We start from the raw sequence: 23,738 nt of genomic DNA, 5'->3' as shown, positions 1-23,738 counted from the left end.
AACTTAACAGTTAACACACTTATCATTTAATAAAGGATTAGGCTCCATGTTATATTAAAACAGAATTAGGAGTACTTTAAGTACTCATGTATATCATTGTTTATAGTTAAGAGCTTTAGATGTTAAGCAAAATTGTTAATGATTTTTTACCCCTAGTCATTTTTTTATTTTAGGCTTTCCACCATCATTACCTTTTCTTGTTCGAATACATATTTCCGACGCTTTTGTTCATTATGACTTGTTGCTGTAATAAAAATTTAAAAATAACCCAAATAGATCATAAAGCTTTTAAACAGAACCGTTGGTGTTCAAATGCTGTTATTTCTTCATACGCGACCTTTTTCCAACGCAGAGACAAACGGTTAGTTGCTTATAACTGGCGATATGGGCGGAATAAGAATGGAAGCCAACTGAAACTCGTAGAGTGGTGGAAGGGGCAGTCACTTGGCCAGCCATAAGATATTAGCCTTATTCCGTTCCTATAATTTAAGTAATACTCATCCGGATATTTTGTAGGCACATTTCATATAATAATTTTTTGATTTCATAAATTTATTTGATTTTGTTTTAAAACTCTTCTTTCAAATACTAATACATAATTTATTAAAAATTAATTATGGTTGGACATTTTAGTTGGATTAAAATTTTAAAGTAATAGTTATATTTTAAAGTTTTATCGGACTAATAAAATTAAAAATCTTCAAGTAATTTTCAATAACATCTATTTTGAACTTAATAATATTTATGATATGTTTTATTATAATAACTGCATCATCGAGAGTATTCATTACAAAATTATCAGAATAATCAGCTTAAACCGATAAAATAATTCAAGTTATTCTAAATAAATAAGGTTGTTTAAAACTAATCTGCAATTTCTAAACCTAACTTGAATAATTGGAATCCTGCTAATATGAATTTTAATGTAGCATTTTTCAAAGAATAAGATCAAATTAAATTACAGATATTTAAAGAAAAGAACGATGAAACCATTAGATTATTAATTGTTTGTTCGAGTGGGTGTAAAAAACCATTTCATCTACAGTAGAAGGATTCCTTTTTCAAAATTATTACGTTTTTAGTAAATTTCTTGAAAAAGTTGGATATAAAAAGTACAGGTTAGATATGAAAACGTTGTTGTCATTGTAAGCAAAAATATTTCCCATATTTTAATGCTTCAGAAGATATTTGCTTTTCGAGTGTAAACCTAAATATTTAATAAATGTTATCATTATATTTTATTAAAGAATATTACGTAACGGCTAGACATAAAATTCTAAATGCTATACGTGTCTCACATGTATCTTTCTCAATGCTTCTCTAAAGCTGATAAACAAGTTATAAGGAATACATTGAATGTGTTTTTTGTATCAAGCAAGATGGTCACTATAAAACTAAATTGTTATTAGTTATGTTGGCTCTGATATGAGTTTTATAAATTTAATAAATTATAAGATAAGCGTTTAAAAGAATATTATTAACTTTTAAATATAAGTGACCTTTAAAAATTGTACATATATTTAATAAAACTCCTGATATACAAGCGTTATAAGATATTTCAATCTTTGGTTTTTAATGGATTTTTTTAAATGACGTAACTCTATGTGAAAGATTAGCATTTTTCTAGGATAATGTTAGAGTATTGTAAGGGACATGTAATTATTAGTAAATAAGATTGCATAAGAATTAAGACAGATCGTTATAGGTAAAGAATTCTTGTATTACAAATATAAACAAAAATCCGCCGAATGTAATTGGATACCCACGCCCAGTTACCGCTGCTAGACAGACAGGAAGTGCTACCACATAGTTTTCAGCAATTATGCAGAAGCCATTGACTCAAACAGTAACGCTGAAAATAACAAGTTTACTGACAGGCTCATGGCTGGTCAGTGAAGTTGAAATACCCAAAATAGATTACCCAATTTTCTTCATATACAACGTTACTTCTTCGTTCTTCAACGTTACTAGTTTGTTCTCAAGAAAAATTATATTATTAATTACTTTTTACTTACTTACTTACGTATCTATTATTTACTTTGAGATTATTAATTTTAAAATTTTTTATAATTAAGTATACATTTTCAAAAATTCAATTAAACATTATTCATAAAATTTCTGTTTGATTATGTTTTGATTTCATTTATATCAAACTAAATTTAAAATTAATTAAATTTTGGTTTTATTTTTAAATACACATTACTCATTGAAATATTACAACACTACATAAATACTCTTACCTGTAGTTTTACGATATGATTGATTAGTTATTACGATAATTTGATCGTTGGAAATTAATAATACAATCAACAGCTAATAACAGTGTTACACAGTAATATCGGAATAATTAAATTCTCATATATAAAGAAAATTAAAGAACAAAAAAAACAGTTTTGCAATTTAAAAAAAAAATTTAGTCATTACTCACATTTCATCGTTAACGTTACATAACTATAGACGAAACTAAACTAAACAATTTATGTTGTCTATTAAATATAATTTCCTCTAAGGTTTTATAAAACTTATAAACAGGTGTAGATCGATATCTGGTAATGAAATAATAATTCTCACACTACAACTCTGTTGTTAGTTATAGTCCCGTTGCTCAGATAACAGCTGACGGGTTTTGCTTTTGAATGTTTTTGGCTCTAGCTTACAGTTGCCGGCAACGAAAGGACTGAATTCAACGTTCGTTATCACACTGTTTACAAAATAACAGGGAGTTTCATGAAACACGTTGCGTGGTAACTGTTATTTAGTACGTTACGTTAAACAACGCCTACCAATATTTAAATTTAGTTGCAACGGCCTCAACTCGCTACGCAATTCCCTTACTCGATTTCATTGCTGAGCACCAAATCACACAAACCACACACTCGCGCATGCTAGCTCGCGCCTCTAAGGTGAGTACGCCTAATTGCATCTGTATCGCCCTATATTTTGTATCCAGCAAATCAATCCTTCATTATTTGAGGTCTTTCCCTATATATTTTCTTATAAATTTAATAGATTAATATCTACAGTATTTTCAAATGATTTAAGATACTGTGAAACAAAATCAAATTGTTTACTTTGAGGTATTGTATGCTCCTAGGCCAATTACTATACATAAGTTTATATGTAAGACCTCAAAACTATACAAAATGTTTTTGTAAAACTTTTTTTAGTTGAAACTTTTTAATCCACAGGTCATTACCACTTCTATAATGCAGAAATAAGATTTCCTTTCAAACCGTACGATCCTAGAGACGATAACGGTGTTTTGATACTCAAGAATGTTGTCCTTGGATACATGGCTAAAGTTAAGGTTGCAGGAGGGAAACTTACTAAATGCGTAATCACAAAGGAGTTCACTCAATTTGTATCCTACAAATCGTCTCAGTTAAAATGCGTACCTGTAATAAAACTGATACATTGGTAAGTATATTTTTATCACTAGTATTTATTGTTTTATGTAAAACATTATAGCTATCTAACTCGCCAGTTTAATAATTCAATATAATTTACATTAATTTATTGTATTTTCTATTTATTAAATGTTTCAAGGTTTTATTGTTATTCTGTACAAGCTAAGGTACTGTTTTCAATTACTATTATTATAATATATATTAATGTGCGTAAGTATATTTTAATCTATGTATAATGTATATATATATATATATATATATATATATATATATATATATTCATCACATTTTTATAAACAGTATTTATAATTTGTAATAAACATAGAATCCCAAAAAGTACCTGATCCGCTGACACTCTCATTTACCGGGTGAGTGAGCTTCCACTACATCAGATCCCTTATTTTTACGATCCAATTATTTTGTATTTGATCGTTTCTGCCACATATGTGATTGAATATCAAAACTAACATACGATTGGAAGACAAAATACCTCTTAAACGACTTTCTATTTACATTCATTAAATTTATATAAATAGCAATAGAATTCTATTTAATTTCAATAAAGATTGAATAAATTAAAGTTCTTGTCCAAGTGCGAGTCCTGGTGAAGCAATTCGAAGCACAAATTTCAAAAGTGATGTTTGTTATCAAGGGAAATAACAAGTATGACAATAAAACTTAATTGTATTGTAGTTTGTATGAAAACTCATCTGTTGGACAAAGATATAAGCCTTACTCATAATTGGCCACCGATTTGACATTGTTCATAGCTATGTAGAAAACCATAATTTAGTCGTCATAAAATGTGCATAATAAAACTAATTTTTTAAATTTGTACACTATCCAAGGTATTATAATATCAGTGAAAATAAAATTTAAAAAATGTAATAGATTAAATTTGATAAAAGTTAAATTTTACATTCACTAGTTCTTTAAACAAGAAATCCAAGAGGGCTTAATTTCAGACAAATCTCATAACATCAGTTGCTGATGAATTTATTTATATGTTTGTTTTCTTATTTTCAAACATCACTTTCTTTTTTCATATTTAATGTAAATATTTATACAGTACATTGGATTTTTCTTAAAATGAATTAGCTTGTTTTTATTTTGTATATACAGCGGTCAGGAAAGCCTGTAAACGCTTTTGTAACTGATATTATACACGATTACAAACAAAAACATTTCTGTTAACTTAAGTCGAGAAATGCGTTTCGGCGTTAGCCGCCATTCTTAATTTTTTATAAAAATAATAAATATATCTAGATCTAGTACAGCTACAAAGAGCAAACATGGAACATGCACTATTACAAATAATATGAATACTCATCAATATACTTTTATGATTTTTTTAATACTATTCAAATAGTTGTATTTTAATTTATTTGCAGTTTGTAATAATTAATAATAATTTATTTTATATATAATACAATAATAATACAATATATAAAAAATACATAACATTATATATAATATATACATCATACAAATATATATATATATATATATATATATATATATATATATATATATAATTATAAAAATTTAGTAAAAGTAAATAAAAGTCATTTGACAGGTATTTGGTACTTTTTGCAATTCAATGTTTATTGAAATTAAATTACGCTATTGCCACTTATACAAATTTAATGAAAGTAAATAAAAGTCATTTGACAGATATTTGGTCTTCCGATCATATGTTAGTTTGGTTATTTAAACACATATGTGAAAGAAACGGCCAAATACAAAATAATTGAATAGTAAAAAGTGAGCGCTCTGTGGTGTAATGGTAGCACATACACCTGGCAAGTTGAGAGACCCGGGTTCGAGTCCCGGCGGAGCAGGTATTTTTTGTAATTCAATGTTTATTGAAATTATGTATGTATATATATACAGGGTGTCAATTAAGTCTGGAACCTTTTTTTTAATTTTTGAACCACAAAAGAAAGAAATACCAAAGTTCACACGTGCTTACTGGTGATAGTAACGCACACATCTGCCCAATTACCGACCGGATAATCCCTTTGGGGGACGGTCCACAAGGAGTCAGACAAAATTCTTAAATAGCAGCATAGGTCAAGTTTGGTATCAAATTAAAGGTCTTACTTAGCAGAGTACAATGCCGCAAACCGGACTTCAAAAGGTGGATTCATTCAGCAGTTATAGCTATTTGAATTTTAAAACAATTGAACAATGTAAATTATTAAGTATTACAAGTAAACACCAATTTTTAAGTACCCGTGATCAAAGTAAGTGTTCAAAATTATGTAAAATAAGCCAATAAAAATCATACGTAAACTGTAAGAAAATCTATTTTTATTTAAATAAATAACGTACGAAGAATAGACAATATCGGTTACACTTTTTTATTGCTGAACGTACATGTTTTTATAAACTTTTATTTTCACTTACTATTGCAACAAAAAAAATGCTAACAAAATAACTAACCTTAGTTTAGTAACTGTTAGAAATTTCCTCTTTCACAATGCACACAGCACTCTGCTCGACGTAAAATATGTGTGGTGGCTCTGCGAATTATGTCTGGATTGGTTTCTTTTATTGTCAAATGCGTTGCGAATTCTAACGAGTAATTCTTCCTTGGTATCAACTTTACGTTTATACACCATAGCTTTGATATGTCCCCATGAGAAGTAGTCAAGAGGCGATAAGTCAGGCGATAGTGGTGGCCAGTTGATTGGTCCACTACGCCCAATCCAGTTAGAAATTAGCATTCAAATGATTTTCTTAAAGTTTACGTATAATATTTATTGGATTATTTTACATCATTATCTTAAGAAATTAATTTTTTACAATTTTTGTTAAAGAATTTTACGTGTTTGTTACACATTTAACAAAGTTAATCTACTTGAAACCTAAATGAAACTTGCTTTTGGACACCGAATTTTGCGTATTTCTTCAGATATCTTAAAAATTACTGCAACTAGAGGTCTGGTACCAATTTTATTTAATTTTTCAGTTCCATTTGCATAATATAAATTAAATTTTACGTCCTGGGTAACGCCCAAAATAATTTAATATGGCTCCCTTTTAACGGTAATATATATATATATATATATATATATATATATATATATATATATATATATATATAAATATATATAATAGAATCAATGAAACTTCCGTTTTTTTTTATTACATAATGTATGATTCAACTGTTTACACTAGCAGTTGTAGATGTAGGAACTGACAATGAGGTCTCCTGTCCATGCCTATGGGTCTTTTTTCGTAACATTAAGCGTATTTTTGTCCTTTAAAATATCGAAAATCGTACTATCGTCTAATTATAATTCTGTGATAGAGCATTTGTGTCTCTCACTTTTTTAAGTCTGTTAGCTGAAACTAGCTAAATCTAATAAGTTCTTATGCTATATATTTTATATTAAATATTTTAATCTGTACTTATTGTTAATAAAGTATAAAGAATTTACATCAAAAGCACTGCGCGACCAATAATACTATCAATATTATTTATTTAATATTTTTGTATATAATGATAATATATTTTTATCTGTACCTGTGCACTATTGTATTATTATGATAGTTCACTTGGAGCCCGTTGATAAGTACTCGTATGTACTTAACGGATCATAATTATTGTATAAATTTGGGTATGAGTAAAACATGTTAAAATTATTAAAGTTTGATGGACAGATGGCTAGATAAAAAACAAATGTATCTATAATATATTATTCAATAATAAATGGGTTGTTAAACATTAAAATAACAAAAATCATGATATCGAACATTTATAAATAAACTAATGCTTAAAAACCAAAAGAATTCTCTTTAGACCCAAAAAGTAAAAATGCATGTTAAATCACGTAGCCATCTTTAACTATTTTATATATTGTGCAATTAATTATATATTGTTTTTACTCATTTTGAGATTTTGACTTTTTAAGAATTTAGTATTTAAATTTTAAACTTTAAGTCTGAGTATTTAAATTTGCCATGCCCAATTACTTGACTACTGAAATATCCACTCAGTAATAAGTTAGGTTAACATTTGTTATCCTACCATATCAAAGTAAAAATAACATATCATGTTAAAAGTTCCTTTTTAAAAACGGTTAGGCGCACCCTGTAAACATTAAAAGTGTATGAGACTAATAAAATGACATATCACACAACCTATGCATTTGTGATTTCTCAAAAATGTTATCTACCCCAACGATTTGGCCATTTAAAGACATTTGTAGATGTTAAAAATCATTTTATTTTGTTCCCTGTGGTATGTTTAAGAGGTATTATAAAAATACCTACATGGTCATTGAGCACATACCACAAGATTGGTTTGCTTCACTCAGTATAAGTAAATGTTAACTGATACATTATGCGTGTTACAGTGGTTCCTCCATAGATAATCCTATAAAATACTATCGATCATCTAATATAGAGATCCAGAGCAGTGTACGATACATTTCGGACGGAAGTTATGTCTCTACTTCAGTTTACAAACCGGATTGTGCTCAGAGTGCTACGAGTACATGGAAGATATGGCAAAGTAGGTAAATATCATATGAATTTAAATGTATATGAAATTGCTCCTTTTAGGGTTTATGTTCTAGATCCAACAAAACAATCGTGTTTTTTGCACTTTGAGATTAAAATTAGTCTAAGCCACCTATTTGTACCTTATGTAATGATAATGTAAACTTTGAATATATGTTAGTTTGGTTATTTAAACACATATGTGAAAGAAACGGCCAAATACAAAATAATTGAATCGTAAAAAGTGAGCGCTCTGTGGTGTAATGGTAACACATTCACCCGGCAAGTTAGAGATCCGAGTTCGAGTCCCGGCGGAGCAAGTACTTTTTGCGATTCAATATTTATTGAAATAAATTAAATTCGGCTATTGCCATTTATACAAATTTAATGAATGTAAATAAAAGTCATTTGACAGGTATTTGGTCTTCCGATCATATGTTAGGTTGGTTATTTAAACACATACGTGAAAGAAACGGCCAAATACAAAATAATTGAGTCGTAAAAAGTGAGCGCTCTGTGGTGTAATGGTAACACATTCACCCGGCAAGTGAGAGATCCGGGTTCGAGTCCCGGCGGAGCAAGTACTTTGTGCGATTCAATATTTATTGAAATAAATTAAATTCACCTATTGCCATTTATACAAATTTAATTAATGTAAATAAAAGTCATTTCACAGGTATTTGGTCTTCCGATCATATGTTAGTTTGGTTATTTAAACACATATGTGAAAGAAACGGCCAAATACAAAATAATGGAATCGTAAAAAGTGAGCGCTCTGTGGTGTAATGGTAACACATTCACCCGGCAAGTGAGAGTTCCGGGTTCGAGTCCCGGCGGAGCAAGTACTTTTTGCGATTCAATATTTATTAAATAAATTATATATATATATATATATATATATATATATATATATATATATTTATATATATATAATTTATTTAATAAATATTATATATAATATAATATTATTATATATAATATATATCTCACAGGGTGTTAGCTCAACCTATGTTACACGTCAGTACACGGATGAGAGCGTAATAAATAAATAAATATATATATATATTTACAGTTTCCTATGAAATCCGCTAGATCGCATATCAATGCAGTTCTGTCGGCATATGACTCCTTTATCTGCTCGCTTAGGGACGAAAAATATAAAATCGATTTAAGAAAATTATTTCCATTCAGTACACGTTACAGCGTTTTAGAATTTGCGGGTCGTTGCGAGAATAAGGGCATTTAAGGCAATTAAATAGTGAAGTTTAGTGTAGTGTTTTGTTATATAGGCTCCGCATTCATACTAGTGTTTTGTATATAGTGTTTTGCCATTAAATGCCGTGAGACTTGCGGACAAGTTACCAATATGGATCGAATACTTTGGAATGAAACGTCCCTTCACGAGAAGCTAAGTCTCACATTTCTTATTAATACTGCATTACTTTTAATATGTATTTACATACAACATCCTATACATCTTACATCTACACGAATTACAACAGCTCAAATGTATTCACAAAATTAAAACTTCAATATTTTGACATACGTACAAAAGACAGACACAACTTTTCATATTTGTTTCCTATATTACAAACAGTTAGGATCAACTCTGTCTCATTTATTTATACTAAGTCTATTTTCAAATTTATTTTCTATATTTTATTTCCATTTAAACATTCGTTTAGAATTCACCAATCAATTAACTTCCTGGATTTAATTTATCTTTTAAATTTGGCAGCAAGTGGTTCCTTAAGCTAGGGATGCTACAAAGTTTTTCTTTCATACAGAACATGTCTTAATTTAATTTTAAATCTACAATATGAACCTTTTTTACATTCAAAACATTTTCAGTGTGTTGCACAATAATAGTTATTTTCTCATTGCAATTGAATTTAAAATAACATGAATCTCCATCAAGATCTAAAATTAATTTGCTATTTGTTATAAATGGGTTTCCTAATACAATGTCCCATTTTAAATTATCCAATACAATAAGTTTTACTTCCCAACAGAATTTAGAAATTTTTATCTTAGCATAACAGTAACTAAAACATTTTATTTTAGTGTTATTTGCAGCAAACATTCTATCATCTTACTTCATTAATTTAGAAACATTTTTATTCAACAACAGGCTATCATAAAATTCTTTACTTATTATATCGCTTGTAGCAACAGTATCTAATAAGCAGTTTGTTTTTACATGTTTACCCACTATAGCTTCAATTAAAGGCATATTGTTACACTGTCTAACATTTAGTCTTAAATTAGGTTTTCTATAGTTTAATTTACTCCAATTTTTAATTACCTTTCTATAGACTCTCATAAAATAGTGTTTTCCTTTCTTACTGCCTTACTATTTATAAACTTATTCTTAGATTTATGAAACCGGGGAGGGATATTTTTAGATGTTGTGTGTAATACCACTCCCCTACCAACTAGTTTTTTTGGATTCCTAAAACAATTTTTTGTTAAGTGACAAGGCCTATTACAATTGAAACACAACTTTAGGTTTTCTACAGTAGGCCTACTATTTCTAGGTTCAACATGTGGTGGATACATGTTGTTAACATATGTCCTACTTAAATTGTCCCTTAAGTTGTCATTAAAAGTTATGTTGTTACTAGCTATACACAATTTTTCCAAATCTGTGAAACAAATGGGATTGTTTTCAAAAATTAATTTATTTCTATATGTAGGCTTAATATCTCTTTTTATACAAGTTACCAAGTCCTGTTCACTTATGTTACACAATAAAACTTGACTGAGCTCTCTGATGTCATAGATGTATTCATACAGTTGCTCATCAAACCTTTGTGGCCTATAAACTAAATCTAGTCTAAGTCTTTCAATTAGGCCTACAGGGATAAAAGCACTAATTAATTCCCTGTGTAGATAGTTGAAATTAGGCATGACAGACTTACACTGTATTATTTTGGCTAAAAGTGGACCTTTTGCATAACATGGTAACAATGCTAAAATTTCATTATCTGATAGGCTAGTTTCACATTTTAGTTTTAACAAAGTTTTCAAACATTTTATAAGCTCACGTACTATTAAACCATTTGTTACTGTAAAATTTTTTAAATAACATTCTACAGGGTTGTTTAACTTATTAAACATATTTAAACTAGACATAGGTTGACTGATACAATTATTGTTTACATTATAAATAGGCATTACAGGCAAAGTGGGGGTACTGGCAGTAGGCTGTGATATTGTTGGTGGTTGTACAGATGTAGGGCCTATTTGTTCTTTAACTGCCTGTTTCATAGCCTCATCTTGTTCCAATGATTCATTTAAATTGGCTTCTAACACTTTAAGCTGTTTTAGGTTAACTTTAGGTAGCAAGTTTTTAGCTAACTGTTGTTCAACATTTACTAGCCTACACTTTAAAGCTGATAAAGTTTCACTATTTACAGTACTTAGTTCTAGCTGGTTGTCTAAAAATAAACGATTTCTTAAATGTTTACATTTTTCTTGAAATTTAGTGATTTCTAAAGGTGAACTATCACTGTTCAATTCACTGCACCCATGTTCTAATAAAATCACTTTTTCACTGAGAAGTTGTACTTCTTGATTATGATCCATTTTTAATAGGCTACCAGCAGTAGGTAAAACATTGTCTCTCAAACACTGTCTTAAGGACTTTCTAAGTTCATTTACTGTACTATCACTATTGAATTTAATACCTCTAGATATCAGTTCAAATACTAACTCATCTTTAGACAAATATTCTATTTTATTGGCAGACATTGTGTCGTTTTTTCTCAGTTTCACCCAGCTGATGGCAGAGTAGGCACATCAATAGCAGATTGGCGCAATAAATATGAGTACCGTATGACGATTACACATGGGGGTGGTGACTTCTGAGGTCGTAGTAATAAATACTCGAATTGCAAAGTTTACTCATAAGTTCGATTTAATTTATTAAAACTTAAAAGCACCACTTTTAGATGGTAAATGAAATGTATGTATTGCCACGTTGCTGTTAATTAGAATATAAGAACTAAAAATGTATATATTCTAGGTGGGCCTAAAATATCCAATGTTCTCTGAAATTATGCCTACGATGTTTTACTTTATAAGACAAGATTTTACTTCCCTTCGCAATGTGTAGACTCACAACCCGGATGTCGGCGTCTTGGCACGAGACAATGGCGCTGTAGTCTATGAAGAGTTATTTCTAGTCGGTGGTTACTAGAAGATGAGTAGAAGTTATGAAACTGGTAGCCATCTACTCAAATAATATGTGCCCTGTGATCCGTGAGACACGTGGGATACGTAGACTCGCGGACAAAGCGCGCGAGGTCTGATCGGTCACGTAGTTGGGCTGCTACAAAGGGTTAGACGAAAATATTCATACGCGTGCCAATTAGGTAGTTACTCCGCCCAATAATTTGGTTTCGGAACATTGGATAAAAATAATATTAAATTATACTGGCTGACTAGGTTGTGAATTTTACATTATATGGAATTTAATTAAACAATTAACGGTACAAGCTCTATCTAATATTCTTATGAGGATTTGCTTCAAAGGAGGAAAATTCCTCATCATGTCACAACGATCCTAGTTTTTTTAACCTGGTTGGCAATGTTCAACGTAATCTAAGTAGACATTATGTGCCGTCAGTTATCGTCATATCGGTTTCTAAAGGCATTTTTTCCCGTAATAATTCTCAAAAGTGATGTATCCTGTAGACTGTTGGCTACTGTATGCTTTGTTTATCATGGATAATAGTTCATCCAGTTCTGACTGTTTTTATTAAGTGACTCAGTATTTGAGGCATGATTCGGTGCAATATCTCCGTATTCCCGTTACTTAGAGGATGGCAAGCTGGTTTTCGTAATTTATTTGTTTTCAATAAATTTCATAAATTCTCAAGTTTTCCTTGGTATGTAATATTAAGTCTCTTGGTACTCAGTTGCTGTTATGAACACATTCTCGAGCTGTGGTTTCAGCCGGTTGGTCTGGCAATTCTCTGAGTATTCCGAATGTTATAAAAAGACCGATATTAGACAATATGTATTATTTATTCTATCTACCCAAAGCTAAGGTAACTAAGCCACAGGCTAATCTATTCCTCACATCATGGAACTTTCTTAATGGTTTTATTTTATCTTCCATAGTTGGTTTCGTTACATCTATTTGTCTTGAAGTCTTAACATGGTATTCTTTATGATTTGAAGTCAATTCGTAGGTATGTTATGATTCAGTCGTATTACTTTGTTATGAAATAGCATTTGATATTGGTTCACTTTCTTTCGAGCTTCTTTAAATGCGACTAGATTTAATAATGATAATTTTTCACACTCATTTTTCTATACCACTATACATACACAATTTGCATTTCTGTTCTGCACACCTGGTTTGTGGTAAATTTTGTAATCATATTCAACTAATTTTAAAGCCCTAATTGTTATTCTGATTGAAGAATTCTTCAATGTTATTAGAACTTTGATTATACTGTAGTTTGTTTGAAAATAAAACGATATTCCGTAAATATTAACATCAAAAGCTAACCAAATTGCAGCTAATAGTTATCTTTTGGTTATATTATAATAAAATCTGCACTATGGAGTTCAAATTTATTAATGAGTTTAGTATATAATGTTCTCTACACAGTATATTTCCTGGCATTGAACTGCACTAGTTGCTACACATGGTGACATATATTCTCCCCTACAACTTAAATGTAACGAAAAGTCTGTGTAGATAAAACGGATTTCAGTGGTTAGGTTTTCTTTTTTCTTTAATCGGCTTCACATTATGTTGTCCAAAGAAATTACAAGTTCTGTTTGGTTCATTTATTCATAGGTTAGGCTATCTCCGTTTATTTGGAACATGTATTCGTCTGTAATTGCAAAATCTCATTAATCATCTGAATAATTCTTTTTCATTCTTTTGGGAAAGCTTCTTTATAGATTCGATCTTTTTTGAACATGGATCTAGCCCATGATTTGTGATTAAACATTTCATAAGCTGTACACTGCAATTTAATTGTTAATTTTTCTCTAGCACATAAAATAAATTCTGTGCATGTTGTTCTATTGCAGGACTCTTAATATGTCAACTACGTATGAGGAACAAGATTTTCTCTTCAGAACTTACAGAGTGGTGTACTCTTTATGTCTTGTTGAAGTATTGAAAAACTCGTTATTCTTGGTTGTCCGGATACATTTTAATTTGAAAAATCTCTCAATTCATTTTTAATGCTGTATAGAAATTACTTACTTTAAGAACGTGTTCCATACTGTAAATTGTGCTAAAAAATGTTTGGTTCAGCTATGGCCTTTGTTTTTAAATGGGTTTTTCTTCTTATAGAGCAAATTCTTGTTATGCAGAAATAAATCTTCCGGACTTGTTTTAATTAATTTCGTACAATAAGTTATTACTTTGGATAGAATTCTGGCTAAATAAATTCCATTAACTTTAAAGCATGCTGATTCTGTAAAGGCGACTTTGTTCCTAATTTGTTATTTTTGAAAGTTTTTGATTTTCATGTTTCACATATGTATTCATAGAATGATCGGAATCTACTTAAAATGTTACGGTCTGCTTGGTAACTAGCTCAAGGTGTGCCTGGATAGCCCTTTTTTCTATCGTAGACATTTGTGTCAAATTATCAATTATCACGCATCCACTCTCCCAGAAGTTCCTTCAACTAGTACTAACTTGTTTTCGTGCTCAATTATGTATGGAAATTAAGATTTTTCTTCGCCTGTACAAGGCTACCTTGTGTAGATTCAGATTTACTTCGTTAAAGGATTACCAGCGGCGTACCCGGTTGTCTCGCTGTATTTTAACAGTTCGGTGTTTTTTGTGGCATAACCGTTCCCTGAGGTCTGACCTCTTTCACTGTTCCTTCATCGATCAATTAGATGACCTTGATACTTGCAGAAGGTGCAGTCAGGACTAGTGAATTTTGCCTTTCATATACATTCTGATCCTCTGTGTCCATTTCTTCTACAATAATAACATTTATGTGCAGCCTCTATGAGTTACATGTCTTATTTTCCTACAAGTCTAACATTTTACATTCTATATCTTATTTTTCTTTAAATTTAATTAGTCTTTTCTAATTTATTCAATGCTTGTCCAGGTTTCAATGCTTTTCTAATATTCTTTTTCAATTTGATCCTTGATTATCTGCCAACACTGTAGAATCCGCTGACAAATACCTATATGGTTTTCCAGTCAGCTTAATATTTTAATATTCTTTGCATTTCCGTTGTATTAGTGGTTTCCAGTGTTTTGTCATTGATCCTCTTAATTTTAACAGATAATTGATCGATAGTCTTCTCTTTCTATTATCTGGTATTAGTGAAAAGTTAGAAAAAATGTCTGATAGGCAAACTTTCAAAGTTTTCTGTTAGATGGGATTAAATTTCATCGAGTTTTTGGCGTTTTTGGGACTTTCATATAATGTATCCACGAAATAATCTTTATCTTACGAATTGTAAGTTTTGTGTCTTAATGTATTAGTTGAATTTCTTTCGTCTTGAATGATATCGAAGATCGGCATGAGAATGTTGAGATCTTACCATCACATGTTATGCTAGACACTAGCTCGAATGATGGTGTTTGCTACGAACAATGGTTACATCCATATTCGATGCTGGCATTTATGTCCTCTTTAGCACAGGATTCTCCACACTGTTTTTATATAGGATGTCATGAATCGACCTGACTTTGGGTGAAATAGAGTCAAAGGCTTTATAGAACTCAATGGTTTACCACCCAAATGTTATAGTAGAGTTCATGGCTCATGATTTGAAATTTATTGCTTATGCGGCATATCATATTCTAGGTGTCAATATCTGTACTTTAATTCAGAAAACACTTTTGAATCTATTGCTCAATATATCAAACTAATACTTATTATTAAAATTAAAAAAAAAACTGTTGGATAAACCCTGGGGTTTTCAAGTCAATAAATAAATTATTAGTATATATCGATACCCATCAAATACCAATCAAATCAATCTTTGCTCGTTGTTAGGAATCAATAATCAATATACAATCATTCTATAAATTTTTATTGGGCAATCAATATCAATCATCATCATCATCGTCAGACGTTTCCGTTCTCACGGGTCGTCGTACACAGCCTCCTCCACTTTAGTCTATCCTTCCAGGTCTCCTCTTCATCCACCTGTATCTTCTGTAGTCCCCTTCTCTCTATGTCTTTCCACACTTGGTCATCCCATCTTCCTCTCGGTCTTCCTCTTGGTCTTCTTCCTCCTTCCTCCTTCTCCAGTGCTATTCTAGGCATTCTATTATCTCCCATCCTCTTCACATGCCCCATCCACTGTATTCTTCTTCCTTCCATTGTCTCTTGCAGTGAAACTACCTTCAATCTTTCTCTGGTTATTTCGTTCCTTATTCTATCTCTTCTTGTAGTCTTCTCTATCCCTCTTAAAAATCTCAATTCTGCAGCTTGCAATCTGCTTAAATCATTTTTAGTCCACGTCCACGACTCTGCTCCATATAATAAAATTGGTTGGAAATAAGATTTATACATCAATACTTTTGATTCTTTCCCAATGTTCCAACTCCACACAATCTTCTTCACCATATTGAAAAACTTTCCACTCTTCCATATTCTGTTTCCTATCTCTTCTCTTATTGTGCCCCTATCTGTTATGATACTTCCTAAATAACAGAATTCCTTCACCTTTTCAAGTCTTTTTCCTTCAACTAACACGTCTTTGTTATTTCCATCCCTTCTCTCTCAATATCAATCAATCAATATCAATATTACACAATATTACATCTTCCTATGTGGATTGCTGTTGGATGCTGATTATTTAGATAATTCATCATTTACGTCGACTCATATAATTAACAATCTTTTATAGAAGAAGGTACATGTAGGCTAATGTAAAATAACAATTTTAGATTAAAAATTCAAAAACACATTTGACTTAATTTTATCACTTTGATAACTCACGATACTATTTTTATTTCCAAACGACCAACAATTATAAAATTTCTATAATTTTCTGTAAGAGCAATAGTTTAATCCCACAAAATAACTTTATTGAAGCTAGGACATATAAAGATTGGTGGCTCTTTTATGTTTGAAAAGTATAATAATATTTCTCTACAAACATTGGCACCCCCTAATAAATATTATGGCGTTAAAATTGTATCTTAATTTCAAAATGAGAAAGTAGCCTTGAAGGTACGATATTAAAATACGCAATTTTTACTTAGTGTTAGATAAATGGGATGAATGGGATTAATGGGATGAATATAAATATAAAATCGAAATAACATACTTAATGTACTCAATACTCCATCTCACATTAACCTATCTATTTCACATCAACATCTCTATGCTCTCTTAATTCTATGACTTAATTATTACAAGCTATTCTACGTTTATCCTTAAAAAAGTTATAGCTAATGTTTCTCCTTGCTATTTAATTTAATTTCTGAATGATAACAAAGGCTCAATAATCATCATCGTAAAAAGTTTACTTTGGTTGCCAGAGGCAACACAGTTGAAGATTGACATCTGCTTCACTCCGCTCCCTATTTAAAGCATGTCACAATACCTGTTGCTTCGCCAACCAGACTGGTGACGTGTAGGGGAACGCGAAGATGTCAACATATGCTGTCCCATGACTTTCTTTCTCGGTCGGCATCATCACGTGTAGATTTATTCATCCAATTCAATCCTCTCCTTTTGCACGCTTTCCTTAACATTTTCGAAAAATCTAACTTCAAATACAGTTGCTAGACATTGTTTTATTAATTTAATTGTTCTCTTGCTCACTGGAATTTCGGCGTCAGGAAATTAATTGACTATTACGGTAAGACTGTCACAAAGTTGTTCTATCCCACCGCTGCCTCCACATTGGTAACACATCCGAAAAGTTCAAAACAATAAAACTATATTTTACTGTTCGATAATTTTTGCGTGAGTTAAAATTAATAATCAACGTTACTTGAGCCACAAGTATTATATATGCCATATCTGGTACGAATCGTTACGTCGGTTAAAAGGGAGGTAAAAATATTTAATATATATCTGTATAATAAAATAATTTATGTATGCTAACATTTTGTACGACAACATATTTTAGAAAATATTTCCAGTAACAGATTCACTTTTATTTATTCATTGCAGACAAAATTTTATTTTAGGTATTACGTTAAATAGTAGTCTACTTGTTCGTAGACCCGATTCTTACCTATTCTTTTTGTGTGCTGTTACTCTTGTTCCATACATAATTAAGTCATAGAAATAAGAGAGAATAGATGTGTGTGTGTGTGTGTGTGTGTGTGTGTGTGTGTGTGTGTGTGTGTGTGTGTGTGTGTGTGTGTGTGTGTATGTGTGTGTGTGTATGGAACAAGAGTAACAGCACACAAAAAGAATAGGAGAGAATCGGGTCTACGAACAAGATAGGGATTTAGGTCAAAGTTTTAGGTCTCTCAGTCACTACATCAAGTCTTTTATTATTTTTAATAACAATTTCTTTTTTATGCTTTTTATTACTTTCTGAATGTACTAATATAATCTTATGTATAAATATTTTTGCAATACTTTAATATTTATTTTGTAAATGTTACCATTTTATGGATTTCTTAATATTTAACAATCCAAACTATATTCTGTAAATATAAAATATATGTATTATAATTTTTTAATAATTAATGAATTGAATCTTTTTACTAAATTAAAAATTTACAATCTTCTCAAACTAAATTTTGATATTCTATGTTTTTAAAATGTGCCTTAAATTGTGTGTGTGTAAAGATTTTAAAACAAAATGATAAAATATTGCGTTATTTATTGTTAATAACCTAGTATATGCATACATAAGAAATTATCATATTAAGTAACAACCAGTATTTATGGAAGTCTTTTTACTCTGCGTAAAATCTGTCTGCCACCGAACATCTCTACTCTGCCAGTCGGATAGTAATACAAGGGTCGTTCAATAAATATTTCTAAACTCGAAGGAATGGCGATCATAGTATCGGAAATAAATTCTTTCCATTAAGTAGAAGTTCTATCAAGCCAGCTGTATAATTTTAAACTGTGTCTATCACATAGTTTAATTGTTGTCTATTGAGTAAACAACCTTAGTTTATCTATAAATATGGTTGAAATTCCGTTTCGAGTAATAATTAAACACTTGTATTGAAAGGGTTTAAGCAAATAAAATTCAAATCTGAGTTTAAAATATGTCATGGCACATCTGCTCATGTGTTTGAAACTCTTTTAAATTGGATAAACTAGTTTCAACGTGAAGGTAAATCAAGAAAAGATGAATGCAGATCCTGATGTACTGTTAAAATTATAAACAAATTCACGATACGATTTTAATCGACGAATTGAAGTGCGTGATATAGTTGAGTCCACAGGCTAATCGCAAGATGGTGATTTTAATTTTGAAAAATAATTTAATATAAAAAATCTCGGTAATATTTGAGCGGAGTTTACTCACAGTGAAGAATAAACACAGTTATGTGGTGGATTCTAAATCTGATTTGGCAATTTTCGGTTAATGTATAACTATTGATGGAACATGGATATATCACTAAAACTGTTTGCTTAAACAAAAGAACATTCAAAGCAACGGATTTTTGAAGTAAACGGGCTCCGAAGAAGGCGAAGATGGCCGAGTTGTTCACTGAGATTATGACCACTGTCTTTTAGATCCTCGCGGAATGGCCAGAGTTATGTAATTAAATTTCCAATAATTACAAAAGTCAACCATATTTACCAGGCTTGGCCCCAGTGACTGTTTCTTATTTCTAGACTTGAAGAAATATTTTGGCGGACAATAGCTTTACGTTAACGATGAAATAATCGTTTAAAATATCTAATTTTCCTGTTTCTCTTGTAATGAAGATGGTAAAAAATGCAAAATTTTTATCAAAGCTTCGAACAATAATAATAATAATAACAATAACTGGTTATTGCAGCAACAAAATTTTACAATTACATACAAACGTCACGTAACATTTTACGAATAAATGCACTCAGTCACCCATGCAGAAACAATTTCTCTCACCTCACATGCCATACATCAGAACCAGAGGATTGATCGGGTTAGTTTTGACCCTACCCCAGCGGTTTATTACAAACTCATTAACTGAGTAGAACACCCTCAACATGAAAAGGTGCCTTATACGAGCTTTCAATTGTTTGGGGTCATTTACTTGTTTCAAGTCTTCAGGGAGTATATTGATAAGCTTGACACCAATCTCGGACGGCACACGTTTGATTATTGCAGTTCTTTGTTGTACGCGGAAGTTGTCCTTGCCTATAGTCCAGTATTGGTGAACGTTCATTCCTTGGACCAAGTTACACTTGAATCAGCAGTACACCGCCACCACAAGGATATAGAGACAGAGCTAGGTCACTAATCAAAGCTCCCTGAAGGCATCTTTACAAGAATCTCTAATTTTTAATTTCGAAAATATTCCTTTAGTTTCTTTTTAACTTCAAACTATTACTTAATAAGGACACGAAATTAAGAAAAAGCTGATGAGGACCAAATGAAATGTAGAATCAAATTGTTACGCGCAGCATGATGAATAATTTCAGAAACTAGTGTAAATAGTAATACTATTACATTTTTACATAAATTTCTTAATAGTTGGAATCTAAACATTACGCAATCCAAATATAAATGTTCCTTATTCGCGGTAAATGACAACAACAAAATACTTTAATTTAGTATAATATTCATAATACAAGTTTCAAAAAATTTTATTAAATGTGTATGACACTACACATAGTTAAATTTGTTACAAAAAGATTATGATAATGTTTTTATAGTTCATTTCTATGTCATTATGACGAGAATAAACTACAGGGAATTTCCAACCAAAACATGAAGCCATTTGTTCTTCCATTTAAGACGATGCTGTCCTGGTGTAATAGAAACCATGTGAATAGAATTTGTAGATTTATTTTCGTTATAAATAATTGAAAAAATGTTGAGCTCTAAGGAAATTTACTGTAAGTTTTAGTTGAAACTATAAGTATAATTTTAGTAACATTTAAATAATAATAAAAAATATGTTCTTCAATATTTTCTGATTAAGCTCTTTTATCATTAATTATATGCCTATACACATCATAACTATCATTATAGTGCATCTATTTGATAAAAAATAATTTTTACACAGTGCTACGTATATTGGTACGGAAATGCTATTGTTTTCCGTGCGACTCTCCTTGCTAAGGAACAACCATATTTCACAACACGGGAAGCAAAGACAATATTTTCGTTATGCCTTGGGTCCGTATACTATTAATAATTACTAATGAGATTTTATAATACTTTTATTTATGATAAGCCCCCGTAGATCCTGTACTAAAGTGGTCCTCAAACAAATAGTACACTGGAATATTGTTACAGTAGGTTATTAGTTACTTCGCTTTTCCCCATTAAACATAAATGTACTTAAAATATTACTATTAAGGAGGCAGTCCTGTATGTTAAATACATTATTGCGTTGGTCTTGTTTTGTTTTATAAAAGTCATAGACTGTATCCTGAAGATAACTCTTTGTACTAACTTTGTATCGAATGCACATAAAAGATAGGTTCTAAGAATTAGTCTACTCATCAAAAAGTTAGTCATGTTCTACATAAAATACTAATATACGTTGAAAATTATAATTGTTGTTAGTTCAACGTGGTTTTGAAAATGTAATTTTTTAAATGTCGTTTTATTATATTGCAGCCGGAAAAAGGGACTGTCGACCTAGATACAATCTACACTCAGACAATACTCCACCGATGAATGAATACACGGCCATTACATCTTTACAATACAAACCATTTAAATTGGAATTTCACAGATATAAGATTATGCTTGAAGTAAGAAAATGCTCAAGTTGGAAAATCTTCAATAAACTTTTCATATGTAAGTTAGGAAATAGTTTACACAATCATTTAATTGTTAGTAACATTTATATTAGTTTAATAGTGGAATAACCTATAAGTCATTTCCTAGTGATTGGGTACTAGCAATATTTTTATTTTATTTTTATTATGAATCGTATTATTCATTGAAAATATTCCAAAAAAACCGATACAATTTGCCGCAAGAGTGAGTTGCCATGGATCGCCCAACGCACAATGATATAAACTTCAGGTGTCGTCGTAGTCGACTAAAAAACTCAGTAAAGAAACCTTAGCCCGCGCCACGGAATTGAGTTGGTAGCTAATTAAATGGTGATCGAAATCACCGGGTAAACCCGAGCTAGACGGTTTTATCATCACAGGCACAGGGAAAGTTGACAAATTTTCTCTCAAACTACTGATAATGTTTCCAATACCTCGAGCTGAGAACCGCGAACTGCACTCAGAGAAATGGGTTTCCACTCTCAATGATTAAAAGATATGGATGGTAACTCCAAAATGCCGTCCGCTTATCCGCACATACAGCTCGCTTCGTCGTTAAACAATTACTTACGATCGTATTAAGCCCAAAACGAGATTGCAAAACCCCAAACGCAGCCTTAAGCTTACCGAACGACTCGACCGTTAACGTTCACCTACAGCCACGACTAAAACTACGTAGTATCCTAGGATTGCAATTTAAGACTCATTGAAAGTCGAAACCTACAACCATAGGGCCGGGATAAACGAAGGTTTACATGTAACTGAATAGCATACAAAATAAGAAGACAAGTTAATCATCACTAATAGAAAAATATAGCAAAACTATTACATTAAAATTATCTCTACAATTTAAAAGAAACCAAAACTAAAACAAATCTTGGTAGAACAATATGGATTTCAAAATAACTCTTATTAGCTTTCACTCTCTCACTCTTACTTGAGCAATGAATAAAATTTCAACAAACCTAAAATATAAATAAACTAATGGTAATCACCAAAAACAATTTTGAGGTTAAAACAAATTGAATAGGTTAGTCAGTGAGATTTTAATTTATAAATCCATTTACCACTGTTGGCGTTACGAGTTAGGTGGCATCTGGTAGTACCGTCTGTAACTTTATCTGCGGTACTATGTAACTATTTGGCTCTATGTTTAATAGCGTGGTAAGCTATAACAGCATAAACGAAGCTTAAAACAAACTTTACCCGAAGAGACCTAAACCGTTAGATGGGGACGTCCAGTCTCGTGGCTGCAGGCATATGTATTGGTGATTAAGAAAATAAAACAGGAACACTTCTTACAAACGTTAGCCACAAACTGGAGGCAAACAATTAAACAAAACAATCCACCAAAAGAATCAGTAGCAATCGTTTAACTTGACAATACCCATTCGGAATAAAGTTCTATCCAGCTTCTGTACTCGCCGTCACCGATTCTTCCTTTGCCGATAACTAAATTCGCACGTTCGGACCCCCGAAAGGATTAACCGAGTGTAATGGCACCTTAAATAAGTTTTTCTTCAATGCACCCGTGGGCACTGACGACATGGTGTTACTTTGGGGAACTACGTCATTTGTCAGCACCCGTCGGTGAAGTTCTTGACTCCTGGCCCAAGGACGTGAAGCCTGTCGCCTACCGGTTTTACCTTTTCATTTTCCTCTGCCTGGTCTAGTGTATAGACCAATCGTCCTCCTCGAATCGTTACGAGCCAGCGCCACACTTCTCTCGGGGATTTGGTCTTGCTCCAACAAGGAATTGTGGTATCTTTTGTGGCCAGAGTTTTACCCTCTTTTGTGCGCGGATGCGTCTCCGTGAAGAATGCTCCTGTTTCCTTTCTCGTTAACTCGTTGCCCCTCCGTGCGATGGGATTGTGCGACCGATGCAGGTTACGTTTTCACGAAAGAGATTCGGAAAAAACATCTCCATTCTGTCCTAACAATGTCC

At 31.3% G+C, this 23,738-nt stretch overlaps 1 protein-coding gene across 2 annotated transcripts in view; it reads left to right on the top strand.

Annotated features, from left to right (window-relative positions):
• The window catches only part of LOC124360347 (polycystic kidney disease and receptor for egg jelly-related protein-like), a 135,743-nt gene that overhangs the window by 17,663 nt on the left and 94,342 nt on the right, over positions 1 to 23,738 (top strand). Inside the window, exons 2-4 of one of the 2 annotated variants that reach the window (XM_046813897.1) lie at positions 3,189 to 3,417; positions 7,772 to 7,929; positions 21,630 to 21,812. The gene's annotated coding sequence lies outside the window, so the exon portion shown is untranslated. Of the gene's footprint in view, positions 1 to 3,188; positions 3,418 to 7,771; positions 7,934 to 21,629; positions 21,813 to 23,738 lie in introns of both variants that reach the window. The other variant, XM_046813898.1, reaches the window with a different exon arrangement.

Source organism: Homalodisca vitripennis, chromosome 4, assembly GCF_021130785.1.
Source record: "Homalodisca vitripennis isolate AUS2020 chromosome 4, UT_GWSS_2.1, whole genome shotgun sequence".
NCBI classification, from domain to species: Eukaryota; Metazoa; Arthropoda; class Insecta; order Hemiptera; family Cicadellidae; genus Homalodisca; species Homalodisca vitripennis.
The sequence above is the reverse complement of the archived record's forward strand: the minus strand, read 5'-3'. Positions and strand labels throughout refer to the sequence as shown.